General features: G+C 41.7%; 3 pseudogenes; 1 reads left to right on the top strand and 2 right to left on the bottom strand.

The window, feature by feature from the left end:
- The first annotated feature begins 230 nt into the window (after nucleotides 1-230).
- On the top strand, nucleotides 231-648 carry LOC132480653 (programmed cell death protein 5-like; annotated as a pseudogene).
- Nucleotides 649-4,801: 4,153 nt separating this feature from the next.
- LOC132480295 (small nuclear ribonucleoprotein-associated protein N-like) lies at nucleotides 4,802-5,507 on the bottom strand (annotated as a pseudogene).
- A 206-nt stretch (nucleotides 5,508-5,713) lies between these two features.
- Nucleotides 5,714-5,932, bottom strand: LOC132480764 (SNRPN upstream reading frame protein-like; annotated as a pseudogene).
- Nucleotides 5,933-13,004: the final 7,072 nt, after the last annotated feature.

The raw sequence follows: 13,004 nt of genomic DNA, 5'->3' as shown, positions 1-13,004 counted from the left end.
TAGAGCTCAGGACTGGGAGGATCTTCAATGTGTACACAGATTCCCAGTATGCATATGCCATCCTCCATGCAAATGGGGCTATTTGGAAGGAAAGAGGTATGCTTACTGTGGAGAACAAACAGCTGGAACGTGGCTTAAGCATACTGAAGCTCTTAGACGTAGTACAGCTTCCCAGAGGTCTCTCTGAGTGAGCTGGAGCATGGCCGCGCTGCTCGCTCCAGAGGGCCACACCATGGCCGAGGAGGAGCTTGAGGCGCTAAGGAAGCACAGGCGGGCCGAGCTGCAGGCGAAGCACGGGGACCCTGGCGATGTAGCACAACAGGAAGCAAAGCAAAGGGAAGCAGAAGTGAGAAACAGTATCTTAGCCCAAGTTCTGGATCAGTCAGCCCGGGCCCGATTAAGTAACTTAGCACTTGTAAAGCCTAAGAAAACTAAAGCAGTAGAGAATACCTTATACAGATGGCACGGTATGGACAACTAAGTGGGAAGGTATCAAAACAAGGTTTAATAGAAATCCTCGAAAAAGTAAGCCAACAAACAGAAAAGAAAACAACAGTTAAATTCAACAGAAGAAAAGTAATGGACTCTGATGAAGATGACGATTACTGAATTTAAGATGTCTAGAGACTGGGACTTAATGGAGCAATTCTAGGACAGCTAACACTTGGCAGAAGTTAAGATCTTGATGGGATGTTTACTTTGTTTATTGTCTATATGCCTTTTAAAAATAAACTTGTTATGCAAAATAAAAAATAAAATAAAGAGTAGTACAGCTTCCAAAAAAGGTGGTAGTAACTCATCGTAGGGGTCGCCAAAACGGGTATGCAGAGGGAAACAAGGCAGATGCGACTGCCAAAAGGGTGGCCAGAGGACTAGTAACTTGGCAACTACCCCTCATACCTCGAAGGCCAGATCCATCCAATTATTCCCCAAACTGCATAAAGGAAGAATTAGACAAAGTGCAAACACGGGGCTTCATTAGAGATCTAGGAGGCCACGGGTGGCTAGTTAATGAACACGAGCCATACTTCTTTCCCCAACTGCAGATTGTTAAGCCATCAGGGAGGCTCATCAAAAAACTCACTATGGGAGGGAAGCCCTATATAATTGGTTAGTTGAGGTCACGGTAACTCCTGGCATGAAAAGTATAATGAGTCAGATAGTTGAGACATGCTGCTCTTGCTAATATGTCGGCATGTACCTTGACTTGACTGGTGTCCTTGTCACCCATGCCATGCGGCCCAGGCCCTGGGTGCAGAAACTGCTTTTAACTATAGAAGCTAGTTGTGTTCTATCCACAGGATGCCACAAAGGCCCACAACAAAACCAGACCAAACTGGCTAGATCCAAGATAGCAGGCAAAGTAAACTAAAGGTCACCGCTTTTCTTCCCCTCATTTATCTGTTTCCATACCAACTCCTGAGAGCTGAACACTTGCCCAGATTCATTTCTGTGTTTGTTTCAAAAGTACCTGGTGTTTGGCAGAGATGTTTTGCAGCTGTACTTTGAAAAGTATATGTTTTGAGAGATATACAGCGGTCAACCGCCCCAAACCGGCTCTGAATTGACCACAGGGACGCACCTGCGCAGATGAAATCTGGAAGTGTCTGAAAGTTACCTTTACTTCATTACCACACTAAGAGCTCCACCCAAAGGGGCATTTTTACTCTGCTAGACACAGTTTGTGCATGTGCAAGAGGGCCCTGTGTGTGCAAGAGGGCCTGAGGGACTGCGCATACCCTGGCTGTTCCTGGAAATCTCTGTCCTTTTCCCCAGTTTCTGATGACGCACTTGCCTCTCACCCCTTAAAAGTCCCCCACTTTCCTCCTTTCAGGAAGAAGGTGCCTTTAGAGCATGAGCTACCCTTCTCCATCCCCTGGCCATTGAATAAAAGCCTGTCTTGCTTGCGCCAAACTCAATTTCAATATTGGCAGCACGAACCTGAGGGGAAAAGAACACCCTGACCGAGCCGGGGGCGCTTCAGTTCAGCTAGGACCCCAAGAGGGGGGCCTCACGTCTAATTCGGTAACATCCTCTGTCTCCAAAAGGTTATAAACTGTCTCACTCAGGGATACGAACAGTTAGGGCCAAAGCCTGGTGACATACATAAAGGGAGCTGGGGAGTTTATACCCCGGGTTATGACGACGCCCGAAATCACTAGGCAGTAGTTACAGGAAATGAACCTGCGCCCTTCAGCGCCCCTCGAGAATGAAGAGCAGGAAAAAAGCCAGAAGAGGGATTTGCCACAGGTAAAGCCCATTAACAATTCCCAGGAAATAAAAATAGAAGCTGGGTAATAGTGTCTTACCTTTTCTTTTCCTTTGTGCTTATTCTAGTTTCACCTGCCCATAGGCTGCCCTTTGGACCAGAGTTCCTAGAGCCACACAGCTGGGCCCGACACCTCAGTTCCACAGCCCCGTGCAGAGGCGCGGCGCGCAGCATTGCAATTCAAGATGGAGGCGGCGGGCCCGTGTGCGGAGACGCTGTGCGTGACCCCGTGACCTGGAGCGTGAGCAACTCCCCTGTGCCAGACCCGCGAGAACTCGGCGCCCCTCCCCGCTAGGAGAACACTAGCAGCCCTGCCCACGGCCTAAGGGGAGAGTGCGAGCTTGCGAGCTCGCACCTCTCCATTTTTTGATCAAAGAATAAAACTTTCCTTTGCTTCTGAACCGAACTCAGTATATCATTCTATTTGGCTCCAACGACACTGGGCTGGAGGACCCTGCTGGGGCCGAATCGAAAGGGTTGTTAACATTTTTGTTGAGCAGTTTCTTGTTTACTTGTTGTCAGGTTCCCCCACTAGAATGTGAGCTCCAGTTACCACGTCGCTCCTGCTCAATTCAGTGCCCCAAACCGCACCTGCCCGATACGGGCACTCAGGAAATGTGAGAATAAAGATAATACTAAAGGAATGAGAGAATGCATGAGCAGACTTTGATTACAGACATCACACGACAGACTAGTCTCCAAGGGTGACCTACAGCATGTAACTCGAACTACATTCCATAGAAAGAAGCATGCCTTGGGAATTCCCTGCCGGTCCAGTGGTTAGGACTCCACACTTTCACTACCGAGGGCCGGTCGGGGAACTAAGATCCCGTAAGTCGAGCAGTGGCAAAAAAAAAAAAAAAAAAAAAAGCATGCCCTGAAGAAGTTCTTAATCCCTGATCTAGAGTTATCACATATTTGAGCACACACTCAGCCTACTAAAATGAATGAAACAGAATATGTGATGATATGCTTTTAATCTTTTATACAAAGTTAAATATAGGATAATATACACAACCATTTTCTTCCTTTCGAAACATCACAATTCATCATTCTAATCAGGGCAGGTATGCACCAAGCCTTGCTGGCAATGTGTTTCCAATTTCTTTATCCACCTCTCCTTTGCTGTACCGACATCCACTTGCTAACTACACAGTCCTCAGTATCATATTTAGGAGTTTAATTCTGGTAAGAAGTGGATGTTCCCTTTTTCTTTGGCAATTATGGCCAAGTTGCTGGTGCTCTGAGTAACTATTAGCATTGTAATTAGTCACGTAGATGTCTATTTTATTCAACGTATTCATTATCATTTGAAATTATTTATTTTGTCTCTCCAATAACATGTCAGCTGCATGACAACAGAAATCTTGTCATAATTGTTCTCCTTCTATCCCTCTCCCCCCACATCCTCAGTGCATAAAACACTACTAAACTCAACACTGGCAGTTAATAAATTTTTGCATGAAAGTACAAATGATTAAGCAAATGAATGAACCAATGAACTGTGTCTCACTGTTAGCTATGGCTTTCATGTGTAAGATGTCTTTCTATTCTTGTCTGTTTCATCAGCTTTAGCTGTACTGAGTTACCCATGTAAACACAGGCAGAATATAGAAACCTAGCTTCAGTCAATGGTCATTATTTCTAGAATAAATCCAAACTGAATGATGTTAATTTTGTGTCCCATGTTCCTCATATGCAAACTCAGTGAAGCAGATGCTGTCATTGCTCTGACACCATCTGCTGCTCCTTATATACCAAGGACTGCTTCTCTTCCTGATGATGTCTTGGAATATGATAATATGACAGTGCCTAGGAATTAATGCCTCAGAAGCAATCCTCAACTAATGAAGGGTAGGAGCTGGCAGATAAAATCTAACGTTTCCCTGTCCTTCAGTGGAACAATACTGAGGCATATTCTATACAGCATTTCCAGTGGCTTTTGGAGCCCTGGTTGCCCATGGCAGATAGCACTAATTAACAGAACTTATTTGGTTTTCCTCCTTTCCTTGACTGACTTCTCCACTCTCTCATAGAAGACAGAGCACCTGATATCATTGCCCTGGGAATGAATCCAAATCCTTGTCCCCAGGTCTCCTTTTGGGATGATACGAGGTGAGACATTGGAGACTAATTTAAGTATCTATCACATACAGTTGTTGAAAGGGTTCACTGAGTTAATACAAGTGACTAGAAAAGTGCCTGGGATGTAGTCTATGGTTCATAAATGTTATTTATGAGTTGTTATCTAGTATTATTTGTCTCCTCTGACCTACTTCCCCTTAATTTTGCCAATATTGGTTCTCTATTTGGGTCCACACCTTTCCTCTTCATAGTTGTCTCAATCCCCAATCAATCTCTGAAATTTCTAGATGAAGTTCATCTACCTCCTTTTGAACCACTTTTCTTTATTGCTCTATGCATTTATTAACTAATATTAATGCAGCAGAGGGGACAAAAGCTCACAAACACTACACACATTCCACAAGACGCACTGCAAAAAAAAAGTAACTAAGAAGGATCAATAGTATCCTAGGGTCTTGGTGGCCACATTCATGGTGGAGGTGGACCTCTTATTCCTGGTGGAGGGGGTCTCATTCCTGGAGGGGGCATGCCTATTGGAGTCCCTCAAGCAGGGGAAGCCTAATTGGTGGGCCCATGGGTGGTCCCATACCAGGTGCAGGAGCCATAATTCCTGGAGGTAGGGTTGCTCAACCAACAGGTGTGGGGGCAGTCCCCTGTCCTGGTGGATACTGAGCTGCTACAGCTGCTACAGCAGCTGCTACAGTGCCTCTTCCCTGTAGGGTCATTACCTGTTGGGATGCCTCCCCCCACCGCAACCCTTCAGACAGGGCCTGCTAATCTAGCAGGAGCCTGGGGAATTGGAACACCAGGTGGAACACCTCTGCCAGCTGCTCTGCCAACCGCAGGGCCTCCTCCAGCTCCAGCAAGTGATATCCAAGCAATGCCAATATCTTTGTGGGGGTGGTCCCTCCACAGTCATGGAAACCAAGTTCTCCTGGCACAGCAACACCAGACGCAAAGCCCACTTTTCTTCACTCTCTGGCTGCTTCGAATTCTTTGGCTTGGTCTTCCTGAACTCATCACAACAGAGCATCAAGTTCATATGCTTGTCAAAAGCCTTAAAGGTGCCAGTGAAGATCCAATCATCTTGCAGGACACATCTCATCCTATAGTCAATGTGCTGCAGCATCTTGCTTCTCTTTCCCACAGTCATGATTGCTGCTCCACCAAATCCAATGTCCACAGGAAAGTTTCGGGATCCTTAGGACCTAAGGGAAGGCTACAGATTAAGGTATGCCGAAGGTTCTCCACCAAACAATGCAAGCTGGGGCAGAAGCTTCAAACAGTAGATAGAGCCTGTTTTTACTTTGCTTGTTTGTTTTCTCTTGAAATCAGCTACCTGGGTGTTCCAATACTACTTTAACCTCCTCTTGGTATCTCAGCTAAGAATGCCTGTCTCAGTTCTGCATGGAAATCCACCACAGGGACTTGCTGCTGCTGCTGAGATCGCCTCGGGTACAGGTGACATTCCTGGTTGCTCAGTGAGGCTATCCTTCTATGTTTGACTTGGACTTCTACCTCTGGTACATGCTGTTCCACAGTCTACCTCAGGTGTAAATGGTCCCTGGCCGGCTCCATCACACCGCTGGCCTCAGAACACAACAGAACAGGTCAGGCATCTCCAGTGGCCGTCCCACTCTACACTGCTCCTGCCACGGCAGCACCATCCAATCACTCCGGCTCAGGCTGCACAGGTGTGGCCACCCCCCTGAACCCACTTTTTTTTTTTTTTTTTTTTGCGGTATGCGGGCCTCTCACTGTTGTGGCCTCTCCCGTTGCGGAGCACAGGCTCCGGAAGCGCAGGCTCAGCGGCCATGGCTCATGGGCCCAGCCGCTCCACGGCATGTGGGATCCCCCAGACCGGGGCACGAACCCATGTCCCCTGCATCGGCAGATGGACTCTCAACCACTGCGCCACCAGGGAAGCCCCCTGAACCCACTTTTGATAGCTGCCTTTCAACTTGCCTTTCTCTAGGCCATCCCCAACAGCTTCAGAGGTAGGAATGTGAAACTTGACAGATCTGATTTAAAAGACTTACATCACTGCTGAGAAACAGCTGAGGAGACTCAGGTTTTCCTGTTTGGCCATTTTCCCCCTGGAGAAATATACTGCTAAAGCAACCGCTAGGTGAGCATTTAAGAACAATTATAGTAGATCCAACTGACCAAGTATGTTGCTGGAAAGCTCATTGTCCTTTCTTACCAGTGTCAGTGCTCTGAATTTCTTGAGTTAATTTTCAGCTAAGATTTATCCTAGAACAATTCCAGAATGTCTGACTTTACAAAGCAGCTGTGTCAATTCCCTTAATGTGTTATGAGCTATGACTTTGCTATATAAAAACCCTTAGAATACAGTCAAGTAGTCACCTTTTTGACATTCATTTTTATCCTTTCTCCCAATGACTAAAGGCTATGAAACACTGTGAATATGCAATAAATACATCTTAATAGATTGGTATTAAAATTATAAAACAGTAAATTCTCTTTTGCATGTGGATATCTCTGCAACAACCCGATAATCTCTATTTAAACTAGCTGCCCCAAGAACCCTCCTACACTGTTGGTGGGAATGTATGTTGGTGTAGCTACTACGGAAAACAGTTGGAGGTTCCTCAGAAAACTAAAAGTAGAACTACCATATGATCCAGCAATCCCACTCCTGAGCATATACCCGGACAAAACTATAATTCAAAAAGATACATGCACCCCTATGTTTATAGCAGCACTATTCCCAATAGGCAAAACATAGAAACAAACTACGTGTCCATCGACAGACGAATGGATAAGGAAGATGTGGTATATATATATATATATATATATATATATATATATATATATATATACAATGGAATAAGACTCAGCCATAAAAAATAAGGAAATAGGGCCTCCCTGGTGGTGCAAGTGGTTGAGAGTCCGCCTGCCGATGCAGGGGATACGGGTTCGTGCCCCGGTCTGGGAGGATCCCATATGCCGCGGAGCGGCTGGGCCCGTGAGCCATGGCCGCTGAGCCTGCGCGTCCGGAGCCTGCGCGTCCGGAGCCTGTGCTCCGCAACGGGGGAGGCCACAACAGTGAGAGGCCCGCATACCGCAAAAAAAAAAAAAAAAAAAATAAGGAAATAATGCTATTTGCAGCAACATGGATGCAACTAGAAATTATCATGCTAAGTGAAGAAAGTCAGAAAGAGAAAGACAAATAACATGTGATATTACTTATATGTGGAATGTAAAATATGGAAAAAATGAACCTATCTACAAAATATAAACAGACTCACAGTAAAAGAGAACACACTTGTGGTTGCCAAGGGGGTGGCGGGAGAGAGAGAGGGATGGACTGGGAGTTTGGGGTTAGTAGATACAAACTATTACATTCAGAATGGATAAACAACAAGGTCCTACTGTAGAGCACAGGAAACTATATCTAATCTCCTGGGATAAAGGATAATGGAAAAGAATATTAAAAAGAATGTATATATGTGTATAACTGAGTCACTTCACTGTACAGCAGAAATTAGCACAACATGGTATATCAACTATACTTAAAAAATTAAAAATATTCTATCAAACATTTAGAGAAGAGCTAACACCTATCCTTATCAAACTTCCAAAATATAGCAGAGGGAAGAACACTCCCAAACTCATTCTACGAGGCCACCATCACCCTGATACCAAAACCAGACAAAGATGTCACAAAAAAAGAAAACTACAGGCCAATATCACTGATGAACATAGATGCAAAAATCCTCAACAAACGACTAGCAAACAGAATCCAACAGCACATTAAAAGGACCATACACCATGGTCAAGTGGGGTTTATCCCAGGAATGCAAGGATTCTTCAATATATGCAAACCAATCAATGTGATAAACCATATTAAAAAATTGAAGGAGAAAAACCATATGATCATCTCAATAGATGCAGAAAAAGCTTTCAACAAAATTCAACACCCATTTATGACAAACACCCTCCAGAAAGTAGGCATAGAGGGAACTTACGTCAACATAATAAAGGCCATATATGACAAACCCACAGCCAACATCATTCTCAATGGTGAAAAACTGAAAACATTTCCTCTAAGATTAGGAACAACACAAGGTTGCACACTCTCACCACGATTATTCAAAAGAGTTTTGGAAGTCCTAGCCACTGCAATCAGAGAAGAAAAAGAAATAAAAGGAATCCAAATTGGAAAAGAAGTAAAACTGTCACTGTTGGCAGATGACATGATACTATACATAGGTAATCCTAAAGATGCTACCAGAAAACTACTAGACCTAATCAATGAATTCGGTAAAGTAGCAGGATACAAAATTAATGCACAGAAATCTGGCATTCCTATACACTAATGATGAAAAATTGGAAAGAGAAATTAAGGAAACACTCCCATTTACCACTGCAACAAAGAGAATAAAATACCTAAGAATAAACCTCCTAAGGAGGCAAAAGACCTGTATGCAGAAAACTATAAGACACTGATGAGAGAAATTAAAGATGATACAAACAAATGGAGAGATATACCATGTTCTTGGATTGGAAGAATCAGCATTGTGAAAATGACTCTACTACCCAAAGCAATCTACAGATTCAATGCAACCCCTATCAAACTACCAATGGCATTTTTCACAGAACTAGAACAAAAAAATTCACAATTTGTATGGAAACACAAAAGACCCCGAATAGCCAAAGCAATCTTGAGAAAGAAAAACAGAGCCAGAGGAATCAGGCTCCCTGACTTCAGACTATACTACAAAGCTACAGTAATCAAGATAGTATGGTACTGGCACAAAAACAGACATATAGATCAATGGAACAGGATAGAAAGCTCAGAGATAAACCCACACACATATGGTCACCTTATTTTTGATAAAGGAGGCAAGAATACACAATGGAGAAAAGACAGCCTCTTCAATAAGTAGTGCTAGGAAAACTGGACAGCTACATGTACAAGAATGAAATTACAACACTCCCTAACACCATACACAAAAATAAACTCAAAATGGATTAAAGACCTAAATGTAAGGTCAGACACTATAAACCTCTTAGAGGAAAACATAGGCAGAACACACTATGACATAAATCACAGCAAGATCCTTTTTGACCCATCTCCTAGAAAAATGGAAAAACAAAAATAAACAAATGGGACCTAATGAAACTTAAAAGCTTTTGCACAGCAAAGGAAACCATAAACAAGACAAAAAGACAACCCTCAGAATGGGAGAACATATTTGCAAATGAAGCAACAGACAGAGGATCAATCTTCAAAATACATAAGCAGGGGCTTCCCTGGTGGCGCAGTGGTTGAGAGTCCGCCTGCCGATGCAGGGGACACGGGTTTGTGCCCCGGTCCGGGAAGATCCCACATGCTGCGGAGTGGCTGGGCCCGTGAGCCATGGCTGCTGAGACTGCGCGTCTGGAGCCTGTGCTCCACAACGGGAGAGGCCACAACAGTGAGAGGCCCGCATACCGCAAAAAAAAAATAGAAGCAGCTCATGCAGCTCAATATCAAAAAAACAAACAACCCAATCCAAAAGTGGGCAGAAAACCTAAATAGACATTTTGATCTAGACTGCTGAGAAGGAGTTTCAAGTTGAAAAGAAAGTGTAAGGGAAAAGTGCATTATAAACTGGCAATAACATATGTACAAAGGCAGATGGGTTTGAGAGACTGGGACCAGTTTGGTCCCCAAACTTATTAAATGTCATGCAAAATTCTTTTTTATGTTTGTATCAATGCATATAATTCAAATTTCATTCATGAAAGTATAAAATGGAATGGAGATAGAGTCCATCCCCCAGATTAGTTGCCTTTTGTAATCAAGCCCAACCCAGACCCAGGCATACAAAGCTTAACTTTGTTATTAGACCACCGTGATTTAGCCAGTCATCTGGGATTGTGACAGGGGCAGAAGGTAGATGCCCCACAGTCAATCTGATATGGAGTGTTTAAAAAAACCTATGAACCATGTCTCCATTAATTTGATCATGTCATAGAACCACTGTAACCGTAAGTAAGGGTCTCTCTGTATGGGGCACCATGGTAGACATTCCTTTAAGAGAGTCCTCATCATCCTTGCATGATTAAAATCAAAGTCACAGAAAACTGATACAGACAGATTCAAGAACATCTGAATATAAAGTTCCATCCAATTACATTTATTTATTTTACTTATTTTTGGCTGGGTCAGGTCTTCGTTGCGGTATGCAGGAACTTTGTTGAGGCATGCAGGATTTTCATTGTGGTGTGCCGGCTTCTCTCTAGTTGTGGTGTGCGGGTTTTCTCTTCTCTAGTTGTGGCGCGCAGGCTCCAGGGTGCATGGGCTCTGTAATTTATGGCACGTGGGCTCTAGTTGAAGTGCATGAGCTCAGTAGTTGTGGCACAGGGCTCAGCTGTCCGGCAGCATGTGGGATCTTAGTTCCCTAACCAGGGATCAACCCCATGTCCCCTGCATTGCAAGGCGGATTCTTTAGCACTGGTCCACCATCAAATTGTAAACCCACACAAATGTATATGTCATATATATATATATATATATGACAGGTATATATATAAATATATGGGGATATATATATATATATACACATATATACACTTTAAAAATATTATTGAGATTTTATATATATATATATATAAAACTACTTAGGATACATATATCCTAAAGAAAGAATGCATAATGTAGAATAGCAGATAAGTAGGTGTCATTGGCAGGTATGTATATTAATAGAGTGGATCAGTGGATCTTTGGGGAAAAGTCACTACTTCTTGCATTTATCAGGAAAGTTCACTCAAGGATGTTTTGGGAAAGTTCAATTTTTAAAGATAATCTACACTTTGCACATAAAGAGCTAACCATTAAGGTAGTAAATCATACGTCACAGTTAACGTTACCTAGATGGCAGAAAAAGGCATTATTCATATGTAAAAAGTAAAAAATTTACTACCAAAGTAATGTTATCAGGTGTCTCATTATTTTTACCCATGGAAAGAAAGTGTGATACACAAATCTTTCATTAATATTTGGGTGCATATAAGCTAACCTTTTTTCTCTATCCCCAGAGCCAACATTTGTGTAATTATTTAATATATATACAATTTTTTAATCAAAAGCATTGGTGCACATCAGTGAGAACTTTCAACCACCTTGAAAATGACTTTTAGAATATTTCATTAGCAGACTGTCTTTCAGAGCCTGAGATGACATTCATGTTTCTTCATACTAGTCTTTCATCCATAAAACCCTTTGTTCTGCTGAACAGTTTTCAGACAATGTGGGCAATCAAAAAAAAAAAAAAAAAAGGAAAGAAAGAAAAGAAAGCATCCATTCCACCATTTGATTAGTCTTATTCAAATCCCATCTATTAATAATCTTTTTAAATCTTTCTAAGAATTTTATTTCCCTTCTTTCAGTATCATATTATTTCAAAAATAAGCAAAAAAAACCTCCCCAAGCTTAAGGAAATGGGAGCTTGATATTTCATAGGAGTGAGGCACAATTCATGGTTATATTTTATCCATTTTTATCACTTTCAATAAAGTATATGGGAAAATAACAGCTGTGTTCATTTCGAAGATTTATTTTTAATTACAGAAGATTGAATTTGCAGCACTCAAACAATTGGGGAAATAAACACTCAATTACTTAAGTAGCATTATATACACCAAAAAAATAATATGTTCAAAATGAAATAATCCAAATAGTCAAGTAGATATTTTTCAGTATTTTAATAACAATCAAATGTTAAGTGATTATTTTGAGGAGCAATGTATTTATAACACATCCTATAAAGTGGGTGTGTTTTGGAACCACAAAGACTCAGGACTAAGAGCAACATGGAAATCCACTGTGTCTAGTCTCCACAAGGCAAGAATCACGTTGACTCTCTCAACCCTTCCAATATTTATATGCAAAATGTGTATCATTTTAGCTGATCTACTTTGGAAGCTTAAAAATGGAGCTATTCCTAAACAAGTAAAATTTTAATGTATCTTGGCATGTGAAAGTACATGACCTGTGAAATATGTACATTTCAGAAGCAGAAAATTCTGCTTTTCCTGCACAAATATGCCTACTAATCCTACTATGGTAATTTAAACAACCACTTGGAGAGTTTAGTCTTAAGGGTTAAAAACAAACCACTAAAATCTGAGAAACACCAAGTTCAACTTGATTTACTATCTTTTATATATTACGCTCCTGCCTGTCGTATAAAGGCCCCAGGGGCCAGACTGAAATTTGCCAGATTCCTTTTCATAATAGAGATTTTAATTTCACCTTTTGTTCTAGAACTTAGAATTTCCAAGTTTCATTATGTTTTAATATTTTGTTGTTCAGGCTAGTTTGCTTTTATCATACTTTGTGATATTATGGTTTGTGAACGAAATAAAAAGTAGAATTGGGTTTCAAATTGTGTAACTTAGAACAGAGAAATGGAAATTGTCAAAAAATTAAAGGGTTAGAAGAAGCAAGATTCTTTCTATACTTTTCTTTCCAAAAATATTACTGAGAATTTTTAAATATGTCAAAATACCTCTTTAACAAGAGAACCATATCTAAAATAGTCATAGAGTACTTAAAGCAACTTTCTACCCCCTTCAGCCAATTAGACAGGAAATATTTTTCAGTCAGTCTTAGAACTCAGACTGTAATATCAGGTTG

Source organism: Mesoplodon densirostris, chromosome 19 (genome assembly GCF_025265405.1).
Source record: "Mesoplodon densirostris isolate mMesDen1 chromosome 19, mMesDen1 primary haplotype, whole genome shotgun sequence".
Taxonomy (NCBI): Eukaryota; Metazoa; Chordata; class Mammalia; order Artiodactyla; family Ziphiidae; genus Mesoplodon; species Mesoplodon densirostris.
The sequence above is the reverse complement of the archived record's forward strand: the minus strand, read 5'-3'. Positions and strand labels throughout refer to the sequence as shown.